This window comes from Ranitomeya imitator, chromosome 5 (genome assembly GCF_032444005.1).
Source record: "Ranitomeya imitator isolate aRanImi1 chromosome 5, aRanImi1.pri, whole genome shotgun sequence".
Lineage (NCBI taxonomy): Eukaryota > Metazoa > Chordata > Amphibia > Anura > Dendrobatidae > Ranitomeya > Ranitomeya imitator.
Window position 1 is genome coordinate 108,453,509 of NC_091286.1, and position 9,443 is coordinate 108,462,951.

Consider the following 9,443-nt stretch of genomic DNA (forward strand, 5'->3'; position numbering starts at 1 on the left):
CAAGGGCCTCCTCCTGACCTACCACCATGGCAGCAGCCCTCACTTGGCCCGGGACAGCACCTAGAAGTGGGTTCGTGGTTTGGTGATGGAAAAACAAAAACGGCAACAGCCCATCTTCCACAGGCTGCTCCGTTCTCAGTTCTATGCTGCTGACAGAGCATCACCTGTTCCGTTGCCCGGAAGAAGGCCATCCATGGCTACAATATGCAAATGAGGGCCTCTTCCCCGCAACCCCAGGGTTCAGTCTCCCACCGAAACCCCACCCACCCATTACTTTATTCTGTTGTTGAACCCAATTAAGAAAGCCCCAGCAAGCTGGAGCATGCAAAAATTGCCACAAAACTCAGTTTTGCTCCTCTCCACAGAAATCTTTAGTAAAAGGCGAAAGATTTTTACGTTCTGAAGAGAAGCCAGAGTATACTGTGCAAAGGCCTCCTCCTGACCTACCACCATGGCAGCAGCCCTCACTTGGCCCGGGGAGAGCACCTAGAAGTGGGTTCGTGGTTTGGTGATGGAAAAACAAAAACGGCAACAGCCCATCTTCCACAGGCTGCTCCGTTCTCAGTTCTATGCTGCTGACAAAGCATCACCTGCTCCGTTGCCCGAAAGAAGACCATCCATGGCTACAATATGCAAATGAGAGCCTCTTCCCAGCAACCCCAGGGTTCAGTCTCCCACCGAAACCCCACCCACCCATTCCTTTATTCTGTTCTTGAACCCAATTAAGGAAGCCCCAGCAAGCTGGAGCAGGCAAAAATTGCCACAAAACTCAGTTTTGCTCCTCTCCACAGAAATCTTTAGTAAAAGGCGAAAGATTTTTACATTCCGAAGAGAAGCCAGAGTATACTGGGCAAGGGCCTCCTCCTGACCTACCACCATGGCAGCAGCCCTCACTTGGCCCGGGGAGAGCACCTAGAAGTGGGTTCGTGGTATGGTGATGGAAAAACAAAAACGGCAACAGCCCATCTTCCACAGGATGCTCCGTTCTCAGTTCTATGCTGCTGACAGAGCATCACCTGTTCCGTTGCCCGGAAGAAGGCCATCCATGGCTACAATATGCAAATGAGGGCCTCTTCCCAGCAACCCCAGGGTTCAGTCTCCCACCGAAACCCCACCCACCCATTACTTTATTCTGTTGTTGAACCCAATTAACGAAGCCCCAGCAAGCTGGAGCATGCAAAAATTGCCACAAAACTCAGTTTTGCTCCTCTCCACGGAAATCTTTAGTAAAAGGCGAAAGATTTTTACGTTCTGAAGAGAAGCTAGAGTATACTGGGCAAGGGCCTCCTCCTGACCTACCACCATGGCAGCAGCCCTCACTTGGCCCGGGGCGAGCACCTAGAAGTGGGTTCGTGGTTTGGTGATGGAAAAACAAAAACGGCAACAGCCCATCTTCCACAGGATGCTCCGTTCTCAGTTCTATGCTGCTGACAGAGCATCACCTGTTCCGTTGCCCGGAAGAAGGCCATCCATGGCTACAATATGCAAATGAGGGCCTTTTACCAGAAACCCCACCCACTCCTTTATTCTGTTGTTGAACCCAATTAAGAAAGCCCCAGCAAGCTGGAGCATGCAAAAATTGCCACAAAACTCAGTTTTGCTCCTCTCCACGGAAATCTTTAGTAAAAGGCGAAAGATTTTTACGTTCTGATGAGAAGCCAGAGTATACTGTGCAAAGGCCTCCTCCTGACCTACCACCATGGCAGCAGCCCTCACTTGGCCCGGGGAGAGCACCTAGAAGTGGGTTCGTGGTATGGTGATGGAAAAACAAAAACGGCAACAGCCCATCTTCCACAGGATGCTCCGTTCTCAGTTCTATGCTGCTGACAGAGCATCACCTGTTCCGTTGCCCGGAAGAAGGCCATCCATGGCTACAATATGCAAATGAGGGCCTCTTCCCAGCAACCCCAGGGTTCAGTCTCCCACCGAAACCCCACCCACCCATTCCTTTATTCTGTTGTTGAACCCAATTAAGGAAGCCCCAGCAAGCTGGAGCATGCAAAAATTGCCACAAAACTCAGTTTTGCTCCTCTCCACGGAAATCTTTAGTAAAAGGCGAAAGATTTTTACGTTCTGAAGAGAAGCCAGAGAATACTGGGCAAGGGCCTCCTCCTGACCTACCACCATGGCAGCAGCCCTCACTTGGCCCGGGGAGAGCACCTAGAAGTGGGTTCGTGGTTTGGTGATGGAAAAACAAAAACGGCAACAGCCCATCTTCCACAGGATGCTCCGTTCTCAGTTCTATGCTGCTGACAGAGCATCACCTGTTCCGTTGCCCGGAAGAAGGCCATCCATGGCTACAATATGCAAATGAGGGCCTTTTCCCAGGAACCCCAGGGTTCAGTCTCCCACCGAAACCCCACCCACCCATTCCTTTATTCTGTTGTTGAATCCAATTAAGAAAGCCCCAACAAGCTGGAGCATGCAAAAATTGCCACAAAACTCAGTTTTGCTCCTCTCCACGGAAATCTTTAGTAAAAGGCGAAAGATTTTTACGTTCTGAAGAGAAGCCAGAGTATACTGTGAAAAGGCCTCCTCCTGACCTACCACCATGGCAGCAGCCCTCACTTGGCCCGGGGAGAGCACCTAGAAGTGGGTTCGTGGTTTGGTGATGGAAAAACAAAAACGGCAACAGCCCATCTTCCACAGGCTGCTCCGTTCTCAGTTCTATGCTGCTGACAGAGCATCACCTGTTCCGTTGCCCGGAAGAAGGCCATCCATGGCTACAATATGCAAATGAGGGCCTCTTCCCAGCAACCCCAGGGTTCAGTCTCCCACCGAAACCCCACCCACCCATTCCTTTATTCTGTTGTTGAACCCAATTAAGGAAGCCCCAGCAAGCTGGAGCATGCAAAAATTGCCACAAAACTCAGTTTTGCTCCTCTCCACGGAAATCTTTAGCAAAAGGCGAAAGATTTTTACGTTCTGAAGAGAAGCCAGAGTATACTGGGCAAGGGCCTCCTCCTGACCTACCACCATGGCAGCAGCCCTCACTTGGCCCGGGGAGAGCACCTAGAAGTGGGTTCGTGGTATGGTGATGGAAAAACAAAAACGGCAACAGCCCATCTTCCACAGGATGCTCCGTTCTCAGTTCTATGCTGCTGACAGAGCATCACCTGTTCCGTTGCCCGGAAGAAGGCCATCCATGGCTACGATATGCAAATGAGGGCCTCTTCCCAGCAACCCCAGGGTTCAGTCTCCCACCGAAACCCCACCCACCCATTACTTTATTCTGTTGTTGAACCCAATTAAGGAAGCCCCAGCAAGCTGGAGCATGCAAAAATTGCCACAAAACTCAGTTTTGCTCCTCTCCACGGAAATCTTTAGTAAAAAGCAAAAGATTTTTACGTTCTGAAGAGAAGCCAGAGCATACTGGGCAAGGGCCTTCTCCTGACCTACCACCATGGCAGCAGCCCTCACTTGGCCCGGGGAGAGCACCTAGAAGTGGGTTCGTGGTTTGGTGATGGAAAAACAAAAACGGCAACAGCCCATCTTCCACAGGATGCTCCGTTCTCAGTTCTATGCTGCTGACAGAGCATCACCTGTTCCGTTGCCCGGAAGAAGGCCATCCATGGCTACAATATGCAAATGAGGGCCTTTTCCCAGGAACCCCAGGGTTCAGTCTCCCACCGAAACCCCACCCACCCATTCCTTTATTCTGTTGTTGAACCAATTAAGAAAGCCCCAGCAAGCTGGAGCATGCAAAAATTGCCACAAAACTCAGTTTTGCTCCTCTCCACGGAAATCTTTAGTAAAAGGCGAAAGATTTTTACGTTCTGAAGAGAAGCCATAGTATACTGGGCAAGGGCCTCCTCCTGACCTACCACCATGGCAGCAGCCCTCACTTGGCCCGGGACAGCACCTAGAAGTGGGTTCGTGGTTTGGTGATGGAAAAACAAAAACGGCAACAGCCCATCTTCCACAGGATGCTCCGTTCTCAGTTCTATGCTGCTGACAGAGCATCACCTGTTCCGTTGCCCGGAAGAAGGCCATCCATGGCTACAATATGCAAATGAGGGCCTCTTCCCCGCAACCCCAGGGTTCAGTCTCCCACCGAAACCCCACCCACCCATTACTTTATTCTGTTGTTGAACCCAATTAAGGAAGCCCCAGCAAGCTGGAGCATGCAAAAATTGCCACAAAACTCAGTTTTGCTCCTCTCCACGGAAATCTTTAGTAAAAGGCGAAAGATTTTTACGTTCTGAAGAGAAGCTAGAGTATACTGGGCAAGGGCCTCCTCCTGACCTACTACCATGGCAGCAGCCCTCACTTGGCCCGGGGAGAGCACCTAGAAGTGGGTTCGTGGTTTGGTGATGGAAAAACAAAAACGGCAACAGCCCATCTTCCACAGGATGCTCCGTTCTCAGTTCTATGCTGCTGACAGAGCATCACCTGTTCCGTTGCCCGGAAGAAGGCCATCCATGGCTACAATATGCAAATGAGGGCCTCTTCCCCGCAACCCCAGGGTTCAGTCTCCCACCAAAACCCCACCCACCCATTACTTTATTCTGTTGTTGAACCCAATTAACGAAGCCCCAGCAAGCTGGAGCATGCAAAAATTGCTACAAAACTCAGTTTTGCTCCTCTCCACGGAAATCTTTAGTAAAAGGCGAAAGATTTTTACGTTTTGAAGAGAAGCCAGAGTATACTGGGCAAGGGCCTCCTCCTGACCTACCACCATGGCAGCAGCCCTCACTTGGCCCGTGGAGAGCACCTAGAAGTGGGTTCGTGGTATGGTGATGGAAAAACAAAAACGGCAACAGCCCATCTTCCACAGGATGCTCCGTTCTCAGTTCTATGCTGCTGACAGAGCATCACCTGTTCCGTTGCCCGGAAGAAGGCCATCCATGGCTACAATATGCAAATGAGGGCCTCTTCCCAGCAACCCCAGGGTTCAGTCTCCCACCGAAACCCCACCCACCCATTACTTTATTCTGTTGTTGAACCCAATTAAGAAAGCCCCAGCAAGCTGGAGCATGCAAAAATTGCCACAAAACTCAGTTTTGCTCCTCTCCACGGAAATCTTTAGTAAAAGGCGAAAGATTTTTACGTTCTGAAGAGAAGCCAGAGTATACTGTGAAAAGGTCTCCTCCTGACCTACCACCATGGCAGCAGCCCTCACTTGGCCCGGGGAGAGCACCTAGAAGTGGGTTCGTGGTTTGGTGATGGAAAAACAAAAACGGCAACAGCCCATCTTCCACAGGCTGCTCCGTTCTCAGTTCTATGCTGCTGACAGAGCATCACCTGTTCCGTTGCCCGGAAGAAGGCCATCCATGGCTACAATATGCAAATGAGGGCCTCTTCCCAGCAACCCCAGGGTTCAGTCTCCCACCGAAACCCCACCCACCCATTCCTTTATTCTGTTGTTGAACCCAATTAAGGAAGCCCCAGCAAGCTGGAGCATGCAAAAATTGCCACAAAACTCAGTTTTGCTCCTCTCCACGGAAATCTTTAGCAAAAGGCGAAAGATTTTTACGTTCTGAAGAGAAGCCAGAGTATACTGGGCAAGGGCCTCCTCCTGACCTACCACCATGGCAGCAGCCCTCACTTGGCCCGGGGAGAGCACCTAGAAGTGGGTTCGTGGTATGGTGATGGAAAAACAAAAACGGCAACAGCCCATCTTCCACAGGATGCTCCGTTCTCAGTTCTATGCTGCTGACAGAGCATCACCTGTTCCGTTGCCCGGAAGAAGGCCATCCATGGCTACGATATGCAAATGAGGGCCTCTTCCCAGCAACCCCAGGGTTCAGTCTCCCACCGAAACCCCACCCACCCATTACTTTATTCTGTTGTTGAACCCAATTAAGGAAGCCCCAGCAAGCTGGAGCATGCAAAAATTGCCACAAAACTCAGTTTTGCTCCTCTCCACGGAAATCTTTAGTAAAAAGCAAAAGATTTTTACGTTCTGAAGAGAAGCCAGAGCATACTGGGCAAGGGCCTTCTCCTGACCTACCACCATGGCAGCAGCCCTCACTTGGCCCGGGGAGAGCACCTAGAAGTGGGTTCGTGGTTTGGTGATGGAAAAACAAAAACGGCAACAGCCCATCTTCCACAGGATGCTCCGTTCTCAGTTCTATGCTGCTGACAGAGCATCACCTGTTCCGTTGCCCGGAAGAAGGCCATCCATGGCTACAATATGCAAATGAGGGCCTTTTCCCAGGAACCCCAGGGTTCAGTCTCCCACCGAAACCCCACCCACCCATTCCTTTATTCTGTTGTTGAACCAATTAAGAAAGCCCCAGCAAGCTGGAGCATGCAAAAATTGCCACAAAACTCAGTTTTGCTCCTCTCCACGGAAATCTTTAGTAAAAGGCGAAAGATTTTTACGTTCTGAAGAGAAGCCAGAGTATACTGGGCAAGGGCCTCCTCCTGACCTACCACCATGGCAGCAGCCCTCACTTGGCCCGGGACAGCACCTAGAAGTGGGTTCGTGGTTTGGTGATGGAAAAACAAAAACGGCAACAGCCCATCTTCCACAGGATGCTCCGTTCTCAGTTCTATGCTGCTGACAGAGCATCACCTGTTCCGTTGCCCGGAAGAAGGCCATCCATGGCTACAATATGCAAATGAGGGCCTCTTCCCCGCAACCCCAGGGTTCAGTCTCCCACCGAAACCCCACCCACCCATTACTTTATTCTGTTGTTGAACCCAATTAAGGAAGCCCCAGCAAGCTGGAGCATGCAAAAATTGCCACAAAACTCAGTTTTGCTCCTCTCCACGGAAATCTTTAGTAAAAGGCAAAAGATTTTTACGTTCTGAAGAGAAGCTAGAGTATACTGGGCAAGGGCCTCCTCCTGACCTACTACCATGGCAGCAGCCCTCACTTGGCCCGGGGAGAGCACCTAGAAGTGGGTTCGTGGTTTGGTGATGGAAAAACAAAAACGGCAACAGCCCATCTTCCACAGGATGCTCCGTTCTCAGTTCTATGCTGCTGACAGAGCATCACCTGTTCCGTTGCCCGGAAGAAGGCCATCCATGGCTACAATATGCAAATGAGGGCCTCTTCCCCGCAACCCCAGGGTTCAGTCTCCCACCAAAACCCCACCCACCCATTACTTTATTCTGTTGTTGAACCCAATTAACGAAGCCCCAGCAAGCTGGAGCATGCAAAAATTGCTACAAAACTCAGTTTTGCTCCTCTCCACGGAAATCTTTAGTAAAAGGCGAAAGATTTTTACGTTTTGAAGAGAAGCCAGAGTATACTGGGCAAGGGCCTCCTCCTGACCTACCACCATGGCAGCAGCCCTCACTTGGCCCGGGGAGAGCACCTAGAAGTGGGTTCGTGGTATGGTGATGGAAAAACAAAAACGGCAACAGCCCATCTTCCACAGGATGCTCCGTTCTCAGTTCTATGCTGCTGACAGAGCATCACCTGTTCCGTTGCCCGGAAGAAGGCCATCCATGGCTACAATATGCAAATGAGGGCCTCTTCCCAGCAACCCCAGGGTTCAGTCTCCCACCGAAACCCCACCCACCCATTACTTTATTCTGTTGTTGAACCCAATTAAGAAAGCCCCAGCAAGCTGGAGCATGCAAAAATTGCCACAAAACTCAGTTTTGCTCCTCTCCACGGAAATCTTTAGTAAAAGGCGAAAGATTTTTACGTTCTGAAGAGAAGCCAGAGTATACTGTGCAAAGGCCTCCTCCTGACCTACCACCATGGCAGCAGCCCTCACTTGGCCCGGGGAGAGCACCTAGAAGTGGGTTCGTGGTATGGTGATGGAAAAACAAAAACGGAAACAGCCCATCTTCCACAGGATGCTCCGTTCTCAGTTCTATGCTGCTGACAGAGCATCACCTGTTCCGTTGCCCGGAAGAAGGCCATCCATGGCTACAATATGCAAATGAGGGCCTTTTCCCAGGAACCCCAGGGTTCAGTCTCCCACTGAAACCCCACCCACCCATTCATTTATTCTGTTGTTAAACCCAATTAAGAAAGCCCCAGCAAGATGGAGCATGCAAAATTTGCCACAAAACTCAGTTTTGCTCCTCTCCACGGATATCTTTAGTAAAAGGCGAAAGATTTTTACGTTCTGAAGAGAAGCCAGAGTATACTGTGCAAAGGCCTCCTCCTGACCTACCACCATGGCAGCAGCCCTCACTTGGCCCGGGGAGAGCACCTAGAAGTGGGTTCGTGGTTTGGTGATGGAAAAACAAAAACGGCAACAGCCCATCTTCCACAGGCTGCTCCGTTCTCAGTTCTATGCTGCTGACAGAGCATCACCTGTTCCGTTGCCCGGAAGAAGGCCATCCATGGCTACAATATGCAAATGAGGGCCTCTTCCCCGCAACCCCAGGGTTCAGTCTCCCACCGAAACCCCACCCACCCATTACTTTATTCTGTTGTTGAACCCAATTAAGGAAGCCCCAGCAAGCTGGAGCATGCAAAAATTGCCACAAAACTCAGTTTTGCTCCTCTCCACGGAAATCTTTAGTAAAAGGCGAAAGATTTTTACGTTCTGAAGAGAAGCTAGAGTATACTGGGCAAGGGCCTCCTCCTGACCTACTACCATGGCAGCAGCCCTCACTTGGCCCGGGGAGAGCACCTAGAAGTGGGTTCGTGGTTTGGTGATGGAAAAACAAAAACGGCAACAGCCCATCTTCCACAGGATGCTCCGTTCTCAGTTCTATGGTGCTGACAGAGCATCACCTGTTCCGTTGCCCGGAAGAAGGCCATCCATGGCTACAATATGCAAATGAGGGCCTTTTCCCAGGAACCCCAGGGTTCAGTCTCCCACCGAAACCCCACCCACTCCTTTATTCTGTTGTTGAACCCAATTAAGAAAGCCCCAGCAAGCTGGAGCATGCAAAAATTGCCACAAAACTCAGTTTTGCTCCTCTCCACGGAAATCTTTAGTAAAAGGCGAAAGATTTTTACGTTCTGAAGAGAAGCCAGAGTATACTGTGCAAAGGCCTCCTCCTGACCTACCACCATGGCAGCAGCCCTCACTTGGCCCGGGGAGAGCACCTAGAAGTGGGTTCGTGGTATGGTGATGGAAAAACAAAAACGGAAACAGCCCATCTTCCACAGGATGCTCCGTTCTCAGTTCTATGCTGCTGACAGAGCATCACCTGTTCCGTTGCCCGGAAGAAGGCCATCCATGGCTACAATATGCAAATGAGGGCCTTTTCCCAGGAACCCCAGGGTTCAGTCTCCCACTGAAACCCCACCCACCCATTCATTTATTCTGTTGTTAAACCCAATTAAGAAAGCCCCAGCAAGCTGGAGCATGCAAAATTTGCCACAAAACTCAGTTTTGCTCCTCTCCACGGAAATCTTTAGTAAAAGGCGAAAGATTTTTACGTTCTGAAGAGAAGCCATAGTATATTGTGCAAAGGCCTCCTCCTGACCTACCACCATGGCAGCAGCCCTCACTTGGCCCGGGGAGAGCACCTAGAAGTGGGTTCGTGGTTTGGTGATGGAAAAACAAAAACGGCAACAG

The 9,443-nt window shown here is 50.7% G+C and overlaps 22 non-coding genes across 22 annotated transcripts; all 22 read right to left on the bottom strand.

Annotated features, from left to right (window-relative positions):
* Window positions 1-303: 303 nt before the first annotated feature.
* Window positions 304-419, bottom strand: LOC138639293 (U5 spliceosomal RNA). The gene has a single exon (XR_011312882.1). It is a non-coding gene; the product is annotated as a U5 spliceosomal RNA (small nuclear RNA).
* A 310-nt stretch (window positions 420-729) lies between these two features.
* On the bottom strand, window positions 730-845 carry LOC138639736 (U5 spliceosomal RNA). The gene has a single exon (XR_011313305.1). It is a non-coding gene; the product is annotated as a U5 spliceosomal RNA (small nuclear RNA).
* A 310-nt stretch (window positions 846-1,155) lies between these two features.
* Window positions 1,156-1,271, bottom strand: LOC138638994 (U5 spliceosomal RNA). The gene has a single exon (XR_011312597.1). It is a non-coding gene; the product is annotated as a U5 spliceosomal RNA (small nuclear RNA).
* A 280-nt stretch (window positions 1,272-1,551) lies between these two features.
* Window positions 1,552-1,667, bottom strand: LOC138639214 (U5 spliceosomal RNA). Its single transcript, XR_011312807.1, has one exon. It is a non-coding gene; the product is annotated as a U5 spliceosomal RNA (small nuclear RNA).
* A 310-nt stretch (window positions 1,668-1,977) lies between these two features.
* LOC138639185 (U5 spliceosomal RNA) lies at window positions 1,978-2,093 on the bottom strand. The gene has a single exon (XR_011312781.1). It is a non-coding gene; the product is annotated as a U5 spliceosomal RNA (small nuclear RNA).
* A 310-nt stretch (window positions 2,094-2,403) lies between these two features.
* LOC138639194 (U5 spliceosomal RNA) lies at window positions 2,404-2,519 on the bottom strand. Its single transcript, XR_011312789.1, has one exon. It is a non-coding gene; the product is annotated as a U5 spliceosomal RNA (small nuclear RNA).
* Window positions 2,520-2,829: 310 nt separating this feature from the next.
* Window positions 2,830-2,945, bottom strand: LOC138639336 (U5 spliceosomal RNA). The gene has a single exon (XR_011312923.1). It is a non-coding gene; the product is annotated as a U5 spliceosomal RNA (small nuclear RNA).
* A 310-nt stretch (window positions 2,946-3,255) lies between these two features.
* Window positions 3,256-3,371, bottom strand: LOC138639535 (U5 spliceosomal RNA). Its single transcript, XR_011313114.1, has one exon. It is a non-coding gene; the product is annotated as a U5 spliceosomal RNA (small nuclear RNA).
* Window positions 3,372-3,680: 309 nt separating this feature from the next.
* LOC138639405 (U5 spliceosomal RNA) lies at window positions 3,681-3,796 on the bottom strand. Its single transcript, XR_011312990.1, has one exon. It is a non-coding gene; the product is annotated as a U5 spliceosomal RNA (small nuclear RNA).
* Window positions 3,797-4,105: 309 nt separating this feature from the next.
* Window positions 4,106-4,221, bottom strand: LOC138638995 (U5 spliceosomal RNA). The gene has a single exon (XR_011312598.1). It is a non-coding gene; the product is annotated as a U5 spliceosomal RNA (small nuclear RNA).
* Window positions 4,222-4,531: 310 nt separating this feature from the next.
* On the bottom strand, window positions 4,532-4,647 carry LOC138638963 (U5 spliceosomal RNA). The gene has a single exon (XR_011312568.1). It is a non-coding gene; the product is annotated as a U5 spliceosomal RNA (small nuclear RNA).
* Window positions 4,648-4,957: 310 nt separating this feature from the next.
* On the bottom strand, window positions 4,958-5,073 carry LOC138639402 (U5 spliceosomal RNA). Its single transcript, XR_011312987.1, has one exon. It is a non-coding gene; the product is annotated as a U5 spliceosomal RNA (small nuclear RNA).
* Window positions 5,074-5,383: 310 nt separating this feature from the next.
* LOC138639337 (U5 spliceosomal RNA) lies at window positions 5,384-5,499 on the bottom strand. Its single transcript, XR_011312924.1, has one exon. It is a non-coding gene; the product is annotated as a U5 spliceosomal RNA (small nuclear RNA).
* A 310-nt stretch (window positions 5,500-5,809) lies between these two features.
* On the bottom strand, window positions 5,810-5,925 carry LOC138639536 (U5 spliceosomal RNA). Its single transcript, XR_011313115.1, has one exon. It is a non-coding gene; the product is annotated as a U5 spliceosomal RNA (small nuclear RNA).
* A 309-nt stretch (window positions 5,926-6,234) lies between these two features.
* On the bottom strand, window positions 6,235-6,350 carry LOC138639413 (U5 spliceosomal RNA). The gene has a single exon (XR_011312998.1). It is a non-coding gene; the product is annotated as a U5 spliceosomal RNA (small nuclear RNA).
* Window positions 6,351-6,659: 309 nt separating this feature from the next.
* On the bottom strand, window positions 6,660-6,775 carry LOC138639178 (U5 spliceosomal RNA). Its single transcript, XR_011312774.1, has one exon. It is a non-coding gene; the product is annotated as a U5 spliceosomal RNA (small nuclear RNA).
* Window positions 6,776-7,085: 310 nt separating this feature from the next.
* Window positions 7,086-7,201, bottom strand: LOC138638974 (U5 spliceosomal RNA). Its single transcript, XR_011312579.1, has one exon. It is a non-coding gene; the product is annotated as a U5 spliceosomal RNA (small nuclear RNA).
* Window positions 7,202-7,511: 310 nt separating this feature from the next.
* Window positions 7,512-7,627, bottom strand: LOC138639424 (U5 spliceosomal RNA). The gene has a single exon (XR_011313009.1). It is a non-coding gene; the product is annotated as a U5 spliceosomal RNA (small nuclear RNA).
* Window positions 7,628-7,937: 310 nt separating this feature from the next.
* LOC138639443 (U5 spliceosomal RNA) lies at window positions 7,938-8,053 on the bottom strand. Its single transcript, XR_011313027.1, has one exon. It is a non-coding gene; the product is annotated as a U5 spliceosomal RNA (small nuclear RNA).
* Window positions 8,054-8,363: 310 nt separating this feature from the next.
* Window positions 8,364-8,479, bottom strand: LOC138638996 (U5 spliceosomal RNA). The gene has a single exon (XR_011312599.1). It is a non-coding gene; the product is annotated as a U5 spliceosomal RNA (small nuclear RNA).
* Window positions 8,480-8,785: 306 nt separating this feature from the next.
* LOC138639435 (U5 spliceosomal RNA) lies at window positions 8,786-8,901 on the bottom strand. The gene has a single exon (XR_011313020.1). It is a non-coding gene; the product is annotated as a U5 spliceosomal RNA (small nuclear RNA).
* Window positions 8,902-9,211: 310 nt separating this feature from the next.
* LOC138639628 (U5 spliceosomal RNA) lies at window positions 9,212-9,327 on the bottom strand. The gene has a single exon (XR_011313203.1). It is a non-coding gene; the product is annotated as a U5 spliceosomal RNA (small nuclear RNA).
* Window positions 9,328-9,443: the final 116 nt, after the last annotated feature.